Source organism: Phascolarctos cinereus, unplaced genomic scaffold (assembly GCF_003287225.1).
Source record: "Phascolarctos cinereus isolate Bilbo 61053 unplaced genomic scaffold, phaCin_HiC Scaffold_726;HRSCAF=1367, whole genome shotgun sequence".
Lineage (NCBI taxonomy): Eukaryota > Metazoa > Chordata > Mammalia > Diprotodontia > Phascolarctidae > Phascolarctos > Phascolarctos cinereus.
Window position 1 is genome coordinate 354,323,181 of NW_027556098.1, and position 11,769 is coordinate 354,334,949.

The following is an 11,769-nucleotide window of genomic DNA, read 5'->3' on the forward strand; positions in this document are numbered from 1 at the left end:
AGTCAGAAAAAAGAGAATCCAATTCCAATCCCATTTCCTACACATTTAAATGATATGACCCTGTAAAGGGCATTTTTACCTCTTTTTGAGCCTTAATAGCTTCATCTTTAAAATGAGCATTATAATTCTCCACAAAAGCCTTTCTTTGGTATACCATGCCATGGAGATCACTCTAATTTCTCAATAGGGTAGTGTAAAGCAAACCAGTCTCTGACAGGTTTTACAAAATTGAAATTACACACCTCATGACACACTGTCTTCTTTCTGAAGAACAGTGTGGCTAAGTATGTGGAGGATCATCAATAGTTATTTTGGTAATTTGTTAATTAATTTTGTGATCATAACTATTCACAAAAAAACCCTTAAAAAATACACTATAACCCCCAATCCTGTAATATCTCATTTGCTGCTAAAGTGATAGTGACAATGTCATAAAAAAAAATGTGGCAGAGGGTGCTGAGGATGGTAGTTTTCATATCATATATAAATTTTAACTTTTATTGCTATTAATATGAAATTACTACTTATTAGTAAACTTCCTCTCATCCTTTTTTTTTCCCTGACATTCTCACCTCCTGGCACTGATACGAGTTTTCTAGAAGAAACCACATCTGTCGTCATCTACTAAAATGTCCATTTTTCTCATGCTCCTTATCTCACAATATAATAAGTATAGTCAACAAGTTTCTCATTCTCCATAATTATTTCCAGGCCTTTCCTTTCTTACCACTCATAAATTATTCCTTTGAAGTTCATGGCAATTTTATGACCCTGTCTCAATCGTTCCACCAACCTTGTTTATAATAAAATGGATCCATACTTAGCAATAATTTTAGTATCTGACATGTCTTCTTAATCCCATTCTTAGTACTATTATCATAGACTTCAGTACTAATGTTTCTGAACTTTCTCTTTCCCTGACTTCTTAATTCATCAGTGTCCTCAACTCCTATGACCTCTATTTCCACTCTGTTGTAGTCACTCATAGAGGGTAGTCATTTTTTTTTTTTTGCTTCACCATGAAAACTCTCCCCACATGCAAGTGCTTGAACTCTTGACTTTTTCCTTCTTGCTTACAATAAGAATCTCAGAGTTGAAAGATTCTTGAGAAGTAATCCAGTCCAATCCATACTTGAATAACAACTCTTTAGCAGAGATTCTTAATTAGGGATTATTTGCCTTTTCAATATTTTGGATAAGTTTTTCAACTGGTTTCCTTTGCAGTCTTATGTGTTTATGCTATGTTTTTCAAACCATTAAGTTGAGATGGACTTCAGATTGCCAAAGGAATCTGTCATACGGCACATACATACACACACACAGTTATTATCCTTATTATCCTTGCTTGAAGACCTATAGCACAGGCAAACCCACTACCTTCTGAGAGTCCATTCAACCAATGGATCACTCTGATCATTAGAAAGTTTTTCCTTACATCAAGCCTAAGTTCTCTCCTTGTAACTTTCATCCATTGGTCCTGTTTCTGTTTTCCAGGGCCAACCAGAACCAGTATAATACTTCTGCTATTTGAGAACCCTCCAAGTACTTGACCACTGACACGTTTCCCTTGCCTTTTTTTCTTCAAGCTAAACATTTCTTTGTCTAGTATGAACTTGATTTTTAACTAAACCTTCCTGTTGACCTTCTTTGGACACTTTCAAGTTTAATTATATTTGCCTTAAAATGCGATTCCTAAGGGAAGCTAGGTGGCACAGCGGGTGGAGTGTTGGGCCTGGAGTCAGAAAGACTCACCCAAGTTTAAATCTGGCCTTAGACACTAACTGTGTGACTGAGTAAGTCACTTAACCCTGTTTGCCTCATTTTCCTTATTTGTAAAATGAACTAGGGAAGGAAAGGGCAACTACTTAGTATCTTTGCCAAGAAAAGCCCAAATGGCTTCACAAAGGAGTAGGGCATGACTGAAAAACTAAAAGAACTGAAAATAATGCACTATATATGGTTTGGCTATCAGAGTGCAACCATCCTATCATCACCGAAGTCATAAATACTGTGTCCCTTAAGAGATTCTAATTTGGTATTTGTTTTTTTGAGGGTCATACCATTCATAGTGTTTACTAATTTGAAGCTTGCTGTCAACTACAAGCATCACTTATTTTTCAGATGAACTCCTTTTAGATGGTATTCCCCATCTTGAATTTATGAAGTTGCTTTTTAAAAAAAACATCTAAGGGGCAGCCAGGTGGCGCAGTGGATGGAGCACCAGCCCTGAAGTCAGGAGTGCCTGAGTTCGAATCTGGCCTCAGACCAAACACTTGACACTAGCTGTGTGACCCTGGGCAAGTCACTTAATCCCAACTGCCTAAAAAAACCCCAAAAAACCAAAAACCCATCTAAGACTTTACATTTGTCCTTATTAAATTTCATCTTTAAAAAATCATCTTTACTTCATGCTATTATGAATCACTTCTCACCACAAAACTTCTGAAAAGAAGTCACTTCAGAATCTTAGTGGCAGAAGGGATCTCATAGGCCACCAACTTCAAATTCCTGCACAAGAGTCTTCCATGCACAGCACCTTATACGTGCTTTTCTTGCCTGTTTGAAAACCTCTAGAGAATGGGGACACTGCTTTATGAAACAAGTCATTGTTTTGGTATCGCTCTGATTTTAAAGAAACTGTTTTCTTAAAACAAGCTTCCTTTCTGTCATTTCTACCTATTGCTCCTAGTCTGGGGTTAAGCAGAAGAAATCTAATCTCTTTCACAATGTGGCCCTTCAGACATTTCAAAACAGTGATGTTCCTTTTGTCTTCTCTTAGCTAAATATCTCAGATGGCTTCAGTAAATTCTTCATCCATACACTAGCTCTATGGTTGTGGACAAGTCACTTATACCTCACATTCCCCATCTATAAAATGGGAGTAATAGCAACTACCTCACTGGGTTATTGTGAGGGGCAAATAAAATAATATATGTAAAGCACTTCATAAAACTTAAAATGCCTTTTAATTGTTATTATTAGTAGTATTAGTATTGTTAGGAACTTTAAAAAAAAGTATTGACCTCAAGTTATTTTTATAGCAGTGGGATCTCTGGTTCAAACTACATGAATATTTTAGTCACCTGAATGTAATTCTAAATTGCTTTTCAGGATGATTAGATATATTGTAAATAATAGTGATATGAAATCTTACAGGTGAGCCAGTACTCTTAAGAAATTTCTTAGCAAAAACACTAAAAAGGCAGCAAGCTATTTAATAAAACAATGGCCTATATTGGTCCAAAAGAACATATAATAAGACACTTTCTCTGGGTAGAAGAGTGGAAAACTATGAATGTATAATGTTGCATATGCTTTTACCATCATTTTGCTATTTGATTTTGTTCAATTTTTTTTTTAATACAACAGTTCTGGTTTTGGAGAAGGTATATAGGGAGATAACTGCTATTTTTACAAAATGGGAAAATATCAATATCATTTTTAATGGTTAAAAAGAAAAATTTCACAGCAAAGATGTAAAAGCAGATGAAGCAGTGATCAACCAAACCAAAGGAACATATCCATCCAGCCTAGTGCTATACAAGATAGAAAGCTGGGGGTACTCTGGACAGAATAATTGAGGAGGCAGGGCAAAAACTAGCTCAAGCTCCAGGAAACAGGGCCTTTTGAAGCTAGTAGCTTTTCTACTTTGGCCAATAAGACATACAGGTCTTTTAGGGCATGGGGCATGTTTTTTGTCTATATCTCTAGTGCTTAATACAGTACCTAGTGTATTTTGTTGTTGTTCAGTTCAGTTCAGACCCCATGGACCATAGCACACCAGGCCCTTCTATTCACTATATCCCTTAGTCTGTCTAAGCTCATGTTCGTTGCTTCCATGACAGCTCTAGCCATCTTATCCTCTGCTGTCCCCTTCTCCTTTTGCCTTCAATCTTTTCCCAACATCAGAAGACTACTGTCTTCTCATTATGTAGCCAAAGTATTTAAGCTTCAGCTTCAGTATTTGTACTTCCAATGAGTAGTCTGAATTAATTTCTTTAAGTCTTGGCTGATTACCTGTGTAGACTGCTGAGCCTGGAGTCAAGAAGACCTGATTTCAAATCTGTCCTCAGACACTTACCAACTGTGTGACCCTGGGCAACTCACTCAACCCTATTTGCCTTAGTTTCCTCATCTATAAAATCAGCTGGGGAAGGAAAAGGCAAACCACTCTAATATCTTCGCCAAGAAAATCCTAAATGGGGTCACATAGAGTCAGACACAACTGCAATGACTGAACAACAACGAATTGACTGATTTGATCTCCTTGCTGTCCAAAGGACTCTCAAATCTCCAGCTCCACAGTATGAAAATGTCAATTCTGTGGTGCTCACTTTTCCTTATAATCCAACTCTTACAGCCATACATTACTACTATTTATATGGACCATTGTTGGCAAGGAGATGTCTCTGCTTTTTAGTATGCTTTCCAGATTTGCCATAGCTTTTCTCCCTCTGTTTCCCAGGAAGTGATGAGATCAGTTGTCATGATTGGTCTGATGGTTTTCCCTACTTTCTTCAATTTAAGTCTGAATTTTTCAATAAGAAGCTCTTGATCTGAGCCACGATCAGTTCCAGGTCTTATTTTAACTGCCTGTGTGGAACTTCTCCACCTTTGGTTGCAAAGGATATAATTAGTCGAATTTTGACATTAATCATCTAGTGATGTTCATCACTTTTTGGGTTGTTGAAAAAGAGTGTTTGCTATGACCAGCAAGTTATCTTGACAAAACTCCATTTGCCTCTGCCCTCCTTTGTTTTGTACTCAAAGGCCAAACTTTCCTGTCATTCCAATTATCTTTTGATTTTGTATTTTAGCATTCCAATCCCTTATGATAAATGTGACATCTCTTTTTGGTGTTATTTCTAGAAGATCTTGTGGGTCTTCATAGAACTGAGCAACTTTGTCCACTTTGGCATCAGTGGTTGGAGCATAGATTTGTGTTACTGTGATACTGAATGGTTAGCCTTGGATTTGAACAGATACCATTCTGTCATTTTTGAGATTATACCCCCAGTACTGCTTTTCTCACCCTTTTATTGACTTTTGAGGGCTACTCCATTTCTTCTGAGGGATTCTTGCCCGCAGTAGTATATGTAATGATCACCTAAATTAAATTCACCCATTCCTCTCCATTAATCTCACTGACACCCAAGATGTTGATGTTTAAACTTTCCATCTCCTGTTTGACAACATCTAGCTTACCTTGGTTCATAGATCTTACATTCCCAGTTCCTATGCAATATTGACCTTTCAGTATTAGACTTTCCTTTCATTACCAGATACACTCACATCTGAGCTTTCTTTCAGCTTTGGCCCAGTGACTTCATTCTTTCTGGAGCTACTTGTAGTTGTCCTCTGCTGTTCCCCAGTAACCTGTTGGATACCTTCCAACCTGAGGGGCTCATCTTCTGATGTCATATCTGTTATCATTTTAATATTGTCCATGGGGTTTTCTTGGCAAAGGTGATGGAGTGGTTTGCCATTTCCTTCTCTAGTGGATCACCTTTTGTCAGAACTGTCCACTATGACCTATAACCCTGAACAGCTTAACTCAGTTTCACTGAGCTGTACCCCTCCACCACAACAAAACAGTGATCCAGGACAGGGCCTGGCATATAACAAGTGTTTAATAAATCATTGTTGACTAAGATTGTCAACCTGGGATTTATATTCTTTTAGTTTGATCAGTAAAGTTTTTTTTATTTGAATTTTATTTTAGTACCTTTTATGTGTAGATAGTCCTATTTGCCCCAACAGCTATAGGAGTTGCCACAATCTTCACTCAGATTTGTACCATCTGCCAGGTCTATATGGTGGTATCATAGGGTGGTATCATTTAGCTAAAGTCTGATGCCATTCATGTGGGCCTCTGCCCCCAAAACAGAGTCTAATTATGTCCAAAGCAGGCTGGTTATAAGGAATAAATAAAGGATTGTGAGGAGAGTGTTTAAACCTAGGAGCTATGCTAACAGCTGAAAATACAAAGAAAGGCAAAAACCAGTACATGCCCTTAAGGAGCTAACAAAACAATGGAGGAGGGGCAATAAGCAAACAATAATATACAAACAAAGCATATATGTATACACACACACACACACACACACACACACACACACACGATAAATTGGAGATAATTATGGAGGAAAGGCATCATTATTAGGGGGATCCAGAAGGGCTTCTTACAGAAGGTGGGCTTTTAGCTGAAACATGAAAGAATTCAGGAAACCTAGAAAGTGGAGATGAAGAGAGAAAATTCCAGGCTTGGGGGACAGTGAAGATACATGGAGTCAAGCGATGGAGTGTAATTTTCAAGTAACAATGAGGAAGCCAGTGTGAGCTGCAGAGTATATAGAGGGGAGTAGGGTATAAGAAGACTAGAAAGGTAGGAAGGGGCTGGATTATGAAGAGCTTGGAATGTTGAAAAGGATTTTATGTTTGTTCCTAGAGATAATAGGTAACCACTAGATTTTATTGAATTGAACAGTGATATAGTTAGAAGTGCATTTTTAGGAAGATCAATTTGATATCTGAATGGAGTATCAGCTAGAGTGAGGAGACACTTGTGTCAGGGGAACCAAGAGAGCTATTGTAATACAAGGGGATCAAGTGAGAAGAGCCTGCTTCAGGGCGGTGGAGGTCTCAAAAGGGGGAAGGGGAAATGTACAAGGGATAACGCACAGGTGAAATCAGTAGGACTTGACCATTGATTGAAAATCGAGGGTGGAGTGGGGTTGACAACAAATATTTGAGGATGAGAGGGTGTAAACCTAGGTAACTGGGAGGATGGTGGTTAGAAAGAGGAAGGGTTGGAGGAGAAATAAAATGAGTTCAGTTTTAGACATGTTAAGTTTAAGATGTCTGTTTAACTTTCAGTTAAAGATGTCCAATGGGCAGTTGGATGTGGGAGATTAGAGGTTGGAAGAGAGGTTATGGCTGCAGGTGGAGAACTGAAACTGTGAGTGCCTTTAAAAGGCATAAGCTAACCCAGAATTCCCTGTTGTGTTTTGACTCTTTCTCTTCTTCCATTTTCCTGGATGAGGATGTACAATGAAAGGCAATACTGTAAGGGAAGAGGCCTTGTGCGTTTTTCCTCTGAGGCTGACATATGATTTGATTCTCCTGCTTAGCACTTTTTCTTTATTTTAGATAAATATTATTCTAGTGGCTATGAACTTTTGAGTTTTGAAAGGTTAGGAATATGAGTCATCTAAAATCTTAAGAGCGCAGGATTGGAGTCCATGCTGATTTTTGCAACCAGCCATCCAAACCTTGATGTCCTCAGGAATTCTGAGAAGTCAGGAGTAACTTTCAGGATCCAGCCAAGCAGGAGCTGCAATGAGTCATCTGACAAGAATGCCATTTTTGGAGATGAACTTTGTGGGACCAGTTAATACCTAACCTACTCTCCATATAGACTGAGGTGGGATAGGAGAGATTGTCCCCCCAAGGTGTGTGTTCCAAGAGGGAAATGTATTTTTATTCTTGCTATATCTTTGAAGTAAATAATCCCTTTGTAAAAGATAATTGATATTAATTGGTTAAACAGAACTGGGGTGCTACTCATTGGTGATTAGCAGTGGGAAGAAATGTGTGTAATGGGAGGCCCTGATGGGGTGCTGTAGTGATTACGTTTGGGTGCTTGTACTTAGACCCCAATTTCTGCCTTGATTCAGAAACACTATCCCTGACAGTTTCTCCCCAGCCCAAGGACACTGTGCCTAGCAGTTACTCATGAGTGGATCCCAGCAAGACCCTTATCTCTCTCCTTGGTGCAGTTACAAACAGCAACTGAAGGAATTATTAGTTTGAACTGGCTTTGCACTGGGTCATAAAGACATTCTTACCCACTGGACTATCTATACTACTGTCCTACCTCATTATCTACATTGGTGGCAGAATGGACAACTCTCAGTTGTCCCTGACCGCTAGTTAACTTAGTGATGTAGCAGGCCTAAAACCACACCTCCATGTGGCCCCCCTTGTGGGCTTTTCCCAGTGAACTGTGGGTAAAATGCCTGCACAGTAGGTACAAGAAGTGCATGTTCTTTTAAGAACTGACCACTCCTTAACCATTCCTTAATCCCACCCTGAATCACCTAGTTAGCATATTTGGCACATGTTTTATTGTATTTTGTCCTATATAAACTTTAACTTTACCCCTTTAAGATCTCAGGATCCTTAAGAATCCTTGCCCGCTGAAAAGCGTAACAATAAATCTTTGCCACCTTGACTTAAAGAATGCTTGAGTCTGTGAATTCATTCCAGACGACCCATCATGTACTCCAGTCTTTGAGGGGTCACAATCTCTCAAACTACAACAGCCCTAGTCAGTGAAAAACCCTTCGGAGGTATACATAAACCCTCAGGGTGAGATGTGGCCAGAGAGAATGAGCTAGGGAAGGAAATGGCAAACCACTGTAGTATCTTTGCCAGGAAAACCCCAAATGGGGTCGTGCAAAGTCAGACATGACTGAAAAACAAGTGAAGTGCCTATTTCTGCCATTAATATCAACAGGAAAGGAAATGAGAAAGTTGAGTGGTCTAGAGACAATGCCATTGGAAGATCAATTCAAGGAGAAGAGGATGTTTAACCTTAGAAGAGAAGGATTATGGGAGACATTAATTGCTTTCAAATACTAGAAGACTTCTTCTGTGGAAAAGAGTTTAGGCACGTGTTAAATCTAACATATACCTTTTCTGCCTGGCTCTAAAGGGTAGAACTGGAAGCAGTTGCTGGAACTTATGGAGATACAATTTAATCAATGTAATTTTAAAAAATTTTAGCAACTAAAGTTGTACATAAATGGGATAAGCTGTCTCAGGAGGTAAAATGGGTACCTTTTCTTTTTTGGGGGGGTCTTTAAGCAGAAGCTGGATGATATGTATGTGTCCATATCAGTCATTTATTTGCCAACCCACCTCTACTGCACATTAAACCCTTTCTCATGACAGAGAAAGCTAGTAAAATAAAAATACCCAGAACAGAGTTTGACAACGAGTGAGGATGTATGCTTTATTATCTTTTCCTCAGGATCTCTTTTCACACATTGGATTTAAGTGAGGCACAGTTATGTAGAGTCATTGGCCTCACTCTCTCTTCCAGAGTTACTGAAGTCCAGTGGCAAGACAAAAGTCTGGTGATGGCTCAGGATACAGTGGATGACCTTAGTATCTCTGATATCTTACCGAGCTCTAAGCACTTCACTATGCCTGTTTCAGTAGCCTTCATAACTGTTGGAAGAAATTGTTCTCATCTGGTCATTCTGGCCAGTCTTCACATGTTTGGGGTAGACACACCCATAACTCACTGATGGGTTTGAGAACTCTCAGTTACTGTGACCTTGTTTAGCCCATCTGCTGAGACTCATTTATTGGGGTGTGGCCACTGCACATGCTACAGCCTCTTGGAGCCACAGGTGACAGTTGGGTGAACCAAGTGGGCACCAAAGGTGGAGAGCAGCCCTGGAAGGGCTCAGCAGCCCTCAAACCAGAGGTACTAGTCTTCTCTGAGCAACCACACATCCCTCTTGGTATTATAAATGTATGGCAATTGCCCATGTATTTTGACTATCAGAATTTTATTTATTTGAAGCAAGTATTTTCCCCATTCTGTTGTTTCTCTTTGAATTCTATTTAAATTTATTTTATTTATATGACAGTTTTTAGATTTTAAGTAGTTAAGAGTACAGAGGTTTCACCAGACTACCAAAGCAACACACACACACACACACACACACACACACACACACACACACAAAGTGTTCTGAAACTAATTCTCACTAAATTGCTTTCCAATTTTTCCAGAACTTCTTATCAAAAAGGGAGTCCTTCCCCAAGTAATTTATGTTCTGGGATTTATCAAACACTAGGCTACTGTTTTGATTGCTTTCTTGTTTTATCTGTTCCATTAATTTACTTTTTTGTTCTTAACCAGTACCAAATAGTTTTGGTGATTTCTTCTTTATAGTCAAATTTGACATCTGATAATGCTTTTGCCCTTTCATTTCTGTTCCCTGCCCTCAACTATTTGACATTTTACACTTTTTGCTATCCAAAGTGAATTTTATTATTTTGCTAGTTCTGAAAAGCATTACTTCAATAATTTGATTGGTATAGTACTAACTCCGTAAGTTAATTTAGACAATAATGTCATTTTACAATATTGACATAGCTGAACCATGAGCAGTAAATATTTCTCCACTTATCTAAGCTTTCCTTTATCTCTGTGAAGTTCTTTTGTACTTATATTTATAAAAATTGAGTGTGTATGACTTGTTATATTAACTCAGATATTATATGCATTTTATAATTACCCTGAATGTAATTTAACTTATTTCCATTTCCTCCTGGTTTTATTGTGGTATAGCAATTCTAAAAACTCTTCATGGTTTCTTTCATGTCCTGTTACCTTGCTGTAGCCAATAATCAGCCCAATCAGTTTCTTATTCTCTAGTATTTTCTAAGTATGCCATCATGGCTTCTGCAAATAAGGATAGTTTTCTCTTCTTTTTTTACAATGTTCATACGTCAACTTTTACTCTATTGTATTGTAATTAGTATTTCTACTAAATTCACTTGTGGTTATGGTTTATTTGATTTTGTCTTCTGAGACTGATCTATGACATCTGTTTTTTATTTTGTTACTCTGAATAGTTTATATTTTTGTAGGTATTTGTCAATTTCCTTTGAATTCTCAGTTTTGCTTGCATATACTTTTATTATTATTGTCATGATTATTATTCATTGGTGTTTTTCATTAAGTAATTATAGGAATAATTATAAATTTGTAAATATATGTGAGAGGGGAAGGGGAGGGTTAATGAATCTCTTCTTTCAAGTAAGAATTTGGACTTTGATTTTTGAAGGTGTAAGCAGTAGATGCTACTATAGAGGGCAGAATTTGATGACAAAGGACTTTGACCCAACAGAAAAGGTGATGGAACTAATTTTACCATGCCACTCCTATCTCCTTTTACTAGACTGGCTCAGGATGTGACCTTGTTTGTGGTCCCTAGCTCTACTCCTCACTTTCTTGGGTCAGAGAATGATATCTTGCCTGAGTCACCCATTTTTATCAGTCACACATTGTTATAACAATTGGCTTTCTTGGGGCAGCTAGGTGGCGCAGTGGATAGAGCACTGATCCTGAAGTCAGGAGTACCCAAATTCAAATCAGACCAAATGCTTGACACTTACTAGCTATGTGACGCTGGGCAAGTCACTTCACCCCAAATGCCTAAAAAAACACAACCCCCCCAAAAAAAACCCCACAATTGGCTTTCTTTAGGCTAGAGCCAGAGTGGACCTCAGGTCTGCATGGTTTCCTTTTCTCTGTTCTTTAGCTTTTCTTTTTTTTTTTATTTTGTCAGAAAATTGCTTTTACTTTTTAAAAAATTATTGTATTTTATTTAAATTTATTTTTAGTTTTCAACATGCACTTCCATAAGATTTTGAGTTCCAAATTTTCTCCCCATCTCATCCCTTCCCCCACCCCAAGATGGCATGCATTCTGTATACCCCTTCCTCTAATCTGTCCTCCCTTCCATCTCTCCTCCCCTTCTCTTATCCCCTTCCCCTTCTATTTTCCTGTAGGGCAAGATAGATTTCTATACCCCATTTCCTGTATTTCTTATTTCCCGGTTGTATGTGAAAAAAATTTTTGGTATGTGTTTTTAAAAGTTTGGGTTCCAAATTTTCTCCCTTCCTCCCTCCCCACCCACCTTCATTGAAAAGGCAAGCAACTTGATACAGGTTGTACGTGTGTAG